At 48.8% G+C, this 6,637-nt stretch overlaps 1 non-coding gene across 1 annotated transcript; it reads right to left on the bottom strand.

Annotated features, from left to right (window-relative positions):
• Window positions 1–1,988: 1,988 nt before the first annotated feature.
• Trnaa-cgc (transfer RNA alanine (anticodon CGC)) lies at window positions 1,989–2,061 on the bottom strand. The gene has a single exon. It is a non-coding gene; the product is annotated as a tRNA-Ala (tRNA).
• Window positions 2,062–6,637: the final 4,576 nt, after the last annotated feature.

Raw genomic sequence — 6,637 nt, 5'->3', positions numbered from 1 at the left:
GCCCACCAGAGGGGCGTTCGATGTATTTGTTAGATTTTATAAATGGTACTGTGAACAAATCCAGGTCAAATGTAGTTCTGACATAATTTTTCGCAAATAAAAAAGTAATTTTTGTTGGAAGCGTTTGGCAGTCAATTGAGAAATGTTGGTAAAATACGATACAAACATAGGATGGCAGACCGCTGATTTGAAATCCCGCCACGTTCTGCCAACAGTCACGTGGTTTATGTTGGAGCCACACCAGCCCTATAGCTTCTGCACAGCAAGGCCAGTCTACTAGTATCTATGGTCGACGCGCCTAATGCCAAAGCGCCATCTGAGTGAAAACTCAGCACTACGATCGATACTGACTTGGAAAGAAGCGAGCACCGTCACAAGTGGTTTTCTCACGATTAGTTCGAGTGTATGACAGGCAAAAATAATACCAATGGTACTATGTTTTCGATGATGTACAGGGCCTGGAGAAACATATGGAAACACCATAAACACAACATATTACCACGCGTAATTCAGTATAGGAAATACGCTGGCATGCAAAACAGCTCCCATTCGTCTCGGAAAGCACAAATACAGGTCCTGTATCGTTTCAAGGGACTCTTATACCATTATTCCCCCAAAATGGTGACAAGTCCAGGTAACGCTGATGAAAGTGCATAGCGATCATGCAGCCTTCTCTCCAATGTACCCTTCTCTTCAAAGTACGCCAAAAAATGTCGATAATATTGAGATCTTGCGACTGTGGTGGTTAGGGTAGAAGCGACAAGTCGTTCTCGTGCGCTCAAAAGCAGTCGTGGGCAATGTGAGTTACGTGAACAAGGCGCTTTCTTTTTGCGAACACAGTATCACCATTGGTGAACAAGTATTCTACTATAGGATGGATGTGATCCACCAAAATGCTCATATAATCTTGCAGTGAACACATGGTGTGTGTGGGGCGATCACTCTGTTTTTAAAATAACTGAAAAGTCACGATCGCTTCAATATCGTTTACAAGATGAGCGGTTTCAGCACTCTGAAGGTGCCATCATCGGTTCTGAATAATCCTTCGCGACGTTGCAGAATTCCCGCAGAGTCCACGAAATACCACGATACGCCTGAGTCGGAACCGAACCCCTGCCATGTCTCACTCTTGGGATTAAACGTAGCCGACAAGTTGGAAACAGTGTGAAAGGTGACTCTTTCGACCAAATGATACTGTTCCATTGCCCCACGGGCTGGGTTTTATGGCTTCGGTGCTATGTTTTCCTCTCATGGGGCCCGCATCTCGTGGTCGTGCGGTAGCGTTCTCGCTTCCCACGCCCGGGTTCCCGGGTTCGATTCCCGGCGGGGTCAGGGATTTTCTCTGCCTCGTGATGGCTGGGTGTTGTATGCTGTCCTTGGGTTAGTTAGGTTTAAGTAGTTCTAAGTTCTAGGGGACTTATGACCACAGCAGTTGAGTCCCATAGTGCTCAGAGCCATTTGAACCTCTCACGGGCATTTGTATCGTTTTAGAATTCTAGCTCGCGCTGCAGTTCCCCATTTATGGAGCTCCCTTGGTGTGTTTCTGGTGCTAACAATATTGGCGAGTGCGACATTGAGTTCTACAGTGGCTTTTGCAGCTATCATCCCCTTATTTTTCTGCACAGTCATCTTCAACAACCGTCCGTGACGATCAGTCAACACATACATTCGTCACCCTTGTGACTTACCAGATAATGTTTTTCCGCTTTCCCTGCACACGCTGTAAACCTTCTATATGGTCCATCTTTAATTACCAAACACTCCAGCCACGTTGATTACGGAAGCACTCACCACACGAGTACCAACAATTTGGTGGTGGTGGTGGTGGTTAGTGTTTAACGTCCCGTCGACAACGAGGTCATTAGAGACGGAGCGCAAGCTCGAGTTAGGGAAGGAGTGGGGAGGAAATCGGCCGTGCCCTTTCAAAGGAACCATCCCGGCATTTGCCTGAAACGATTTAGGGAAATCACGGAAAACTTAACTCAGGATGGCCGGAGACGGGATTGAACCGTCGTCCTCCCGAATGCGAGTCCAGTGTGCTAACCACTGCGCCACCTGGCCCGGTCAACAATTTGCCTACGCAGGAATTCACTTAGCTTCGACGTGATCCAGTCACAACTACACATGACACTGATATGAACACAATTGACATTTGCAACGAGCAGGCACCGCTAGTGGCCAAATTAAGGAGTACAGCCTGCGGGCTCGGCGAGTATCCGCATTTGCCGGCCGCGGTGGTCTAGCGGTTCTAGGCGCTCAGTCCGGAACCGCGCGACCGCTACGGTCGGAGGTTCGAATCCTGCCTCGGGCATGGATGTGTGTGATGTCCTTAGGTTAGTTAGGTTTAAGTAGTTCTAAGTTCTAGGGGACTGATGACCACAGATGTTAAGTCCCATAGTGCTCAGAGCCATTTCAACCATTTGAACCAGTATCCGCATTTACATTGAAGCACCAAAGGAAGTAGTACAGAAACGGATATTCAAATACAGAGATATGTAAACACGCAGAATACAGCGCTGCGGTCGGCAACGCCTGTATAAGACAGAAAGTGTCTGGCGCAGTTGTTAGATCCGTTACTGCTGCTACAATGGTAGGTTATCAACACTGAAGTGAGTTTGAACGTGGTGTTACAGTCGGCACACGAGCGGTAGGACACAGCATCTCCGAGATAGCGATGAAGTGGGGATTTTCCCGTACGACCATTTCACGAGTGTAGCGTGGATCTCAGGAACCCGGTAAAATATCAAATCTCTTACATCGCTGAGCCCGGAAAAAGATCCTGCAAGAACGGGACCAACGATTACTGAAGAGAATCGCTCAACGCAACAGAAGTGCAACCCTTCCGCAGACTGTTGCAGATTTCAATGGTGGGCAATCAACAAGTGTCAGCGTGCGAACCATTCAACGAAATATCATCGATATGGGCTTTTGGAGTCGAAGGCCCACTCATGTATCCTTGGTGACTACACGACACGAAGCTTTACGCCTGGGCACATCAACATCGACATTCAACTGTTGATGACTGGACACACGTTGCCTGGTCGGACGACTCTCGTTTTAAATTGTATCGAGCTGTTGGACGTATAGGGATATGGCGACAACGTCATGAATCCATTGGACCTGCATGTCAAAAGGGGAATGTTCAATGGTGAGGGCCTGTGCAGTTGCAGTGATATGGGATCCTTGATATGTCTAGATACGACTCTGACAGGTGATACGTACGTAAGGAACCCATTGCATCACCTGCATCCATTGTGCATTCTGACGGATTTGGGCAATTCCAACAGGACAATGCGACACCTCACACTTCCAGAATTGTTACAGAGTGGCTCCAGCAACAATCTTCTGAGTTTAAACACCTCGGATAATCACCAAACGCCCCAGACATGAACACTGTTGAGCATCTCTGAGATACCTTCCAATGTGCTGTTCAGAAGAGATCTCCACCCCCTCGTTATCTTACAGATTAATGGACAGCCCTGCAGGATTCTTGGTGCCAATTCCCTCCCGCACTACTTCAGACATTAGTCGAGTCTATGCCAAGTCGTGTTGCGGCACTTCTGCGTGCTCGCGCCCCCTACACAATATTAGGCACGTGTGCCAATTTCTTTAGCTCTTCAGTGTATGTTAAAGCATCCACTTCTACCAGTGTTCCATTTTTCTGTCCAACCCCTGTACATTGTTGCGAAGGCAGCCGCTTAATGTTTCGGATTCATCGGTGTGACCGCACGCGTTGAGTAACCAGTGACAGAGCGAACACCCTCCACATGGTTAGCTGCGTATCGAATATACCACATCTGGCACGTGTCAAGCCGGACAGGTTTGGGGCGCACCGACTGTAACACGCGTCAGTTGCCCTTAGTCAATGTCCAGCTTCACGCTACTTTTGGCTCCGTTCAGTTTTTGTTCCTGAGAACGCCCTTGCAAAGCCTGTAACGGCGAGTGACGGAAGACCCAGATACGGATGGCTATACCGTGAACCGTACAGGTAGTGTCCCAGACTTAAGCCGCACCGGACGTGCCAGCCCCTCGTGCGTGGCGCCGCCAAGCTGTCCTGCGGTGCTGCCCGACGCCAAGACTCACGCACGCACGCACAAGCTCCTACCTCTCGCGCGCCCCGGAGATTCCACGCATTCCGCCGTAATTGTAGACACACACACACACACACACATGCGCGCCACAAAAAAAAGGAAGAACCGCAAAGAGAAGGGTAAAGACGAGGGAGAGACAAAAAACAAAAGAAACTAAAAAATAAAACAAGAGCTAAGGGTAAAGAAGCTCGGCGCGGCGGTCCCGCGGAATGCAAAAATTGTTCGCATTAAAGAGAGTCGCATTACGGAGGCTTGCAATTTTATAATTCGGACCGCTTGCAAATTGAGACTTGATTACAGGTGGCGGCGCGCGGCGGTGGTAGCCGGGGGCGCAGGCGTCGTGCGGCGGCCCGACACCGCCCGCCGCTATTCATTTCCAGTGTGTCTCTCCCTCCCGTCGGGCGCACACTTCGTGCCTTATTAGCCCCAACTGCCCTCGGCAGCGGCACGTACTCACACAGTGCGCGCCGACAAACGTCCCGGCCAGCTCCTGGTTTCGGACACGCTACGACCTGCCGCCCCCCCCCCCCCCCCCCCTTGCGGAGATGGAGCCTGCAGCCTGAGACGACCTCTACAACGAATACTGTTAATTTTCTTCACGGAGTTGACGCCAACAAATGGGCACTTAACAGCATGGTGTAACTTACTAAAACAATCAAAATGGTTCAAATGGCTCTGACCACTATTGGACTTAACATCTGAGGTCATCCGTCCCCTGGAACTTAGAACTACTTTAAACCTGAAACTTCCTGGCAGATTAAAACTGTGTGCCCGACCGATACTCGAACTCGGGACCTTTGCCTTTCGCGGGCAAGTGCTCTACGAGTTCGAGTCACGGTCGGCCACACAGTTTTAATCTGCCAGGATGTTTCATATCAGCGCACACTCCGCTGCAGAGTGAAAATCTCATTCTGGAAACATCCCCCAGGCTGTGGCTAAGCCATGTCTCCGCAGTATCCTTTCTTTCAGGAGTGCTAGTTCTGCTAGGTTCGCAGGAGAGCTTCTGTAAAAATTGGAAGGTAGGAGACAAGATAATGGCAGAAGTAAAGCTGTGAGGACCGGGCGTGAGTGGTGCTTCGGTAGCTCAGATGGTAGAGCACATGCCCGCGAAAGACAAAGGTCCCGAGTTCGAGTCTCGGTCGGGCACACAGTTTTAATCTGCCAGGAAATTTCATATCAGCGCACACTCCGCTGCAGAGTGAAAATCCCATTCTGGATACTTTAAACCTGACTAACCTAAGGACATCACATACATCCATGCCCGAGGCAGGATTCGAACCTGCAACCTACCGGTCGCGCGGTTCCAGACTAAAGCGCCTAGAACCGCTCGGCTACAACGGCCGGCACTAAAACAATCATTGTTTGGTTATCTGTGATGTCAAGTGTCACTGTGCTCGATTTTACTAACGAAGAGTTATCATAACTTGCTCTGAAGAGAGTTACACAGTAGCTGAAGTCAATATGCAACAAACAGATTAAAAATTTACGACCGACGCAACCCTTCCTCCCGTTTTGTATCACAAGGGATCCTAATGGTGAATATGGAAATAGTGGGAATGTACCTTTGCGAATGGAGAGACTGCCAAATGTCACCAAAAACACAGGTCTCCTATTTCAACCTGTATAATATACTTGGTACAACAAAACTAAATAGCTAACACAGGAAAACATTCAATCTCAGGTCCACATTGGCTTACGGGGGCAAAAAATACAGCGAAGAGCCAGGAAACCTGGTACACATGCCTAATATCGTGTAGGGTGTCGCGAGCCTGCATATGTGCCGCAGCACAACGTGGCATGGACTCGACTAATGGCTGAAGCAGTGGATGAATCCTACCTTGGTGCCCATAAATCCGTAAGAGTACGAGGGGGTGGAGATCCCTACTGAACAGCTGGTTCCAAGGCATCCCAGATATGCTCAATAATATTTCTGTGTGGGGAGTTAGCTGGTCAGCGGCAGTGCTTAAACTCAGAAGAGTGTTCCTGGAGCCACTCTGCAGCAATTCTAGACGTGTGGGGTGTCGCATTGTCCTGCTGAAATTGACCAAGTCCACCAGAATGCACAATGGACATGAATGGATCCAGGTGACCTATCAGGATGCTTACGTAAATGTCATCTGTTGAACCATTTTGAATTTGTAGTGGTGTAGCGTCTGTTTGCAACAGCGAGGCGTAAGGAAGGGACCTGTAATGAAAGTTGATTCTGCACAACTACTCTACTAGCAGCCGAGAACCGATAATGTTTGATGACAAAGCGACAAGTCAACCGAATTCTTCACCGAAAACCACATCTTATGTGTCATACACGGCATTAGTGACAGTACGTGTGTCATATGATAGGAATCTCTTATCGACGAACCTAGTCTGTACGCCTGGTGAGTGAGATACGCCTCCTTTCCCGAGTTAGGCGTTCGTATGAATCTGAATATGATACTTCCAAGGGAATGATGAAAACATAATAGAGTGTCACATAAGCTGTAGCAAATGAACGCAACAGTGTCACAATCACACAGAGTCTCTGAGCCCTGTCAAAATTTATGTTTTTA

This window comes from Schistocerca nitens, chromosome 9, assembly GCF_023898315.1.
Source record: "Schistocerca nitens isolate TAMUIC-IGC-003100 chromosome 9, iqSchNite1.1, whole genome shotgun sequence".
Taxonomy (NCBI): domain Eukaryota; kingdom Metazoa; phylum Arthropoda; class Insecta; order Orthoptera; family Acrididae; genus Schistocerca; species Schistocerca nitens.
Note: the sequence above shows the minus strand (reverse complement) of the source record. Positions and strands in the feature narration are given on the sequence as shown.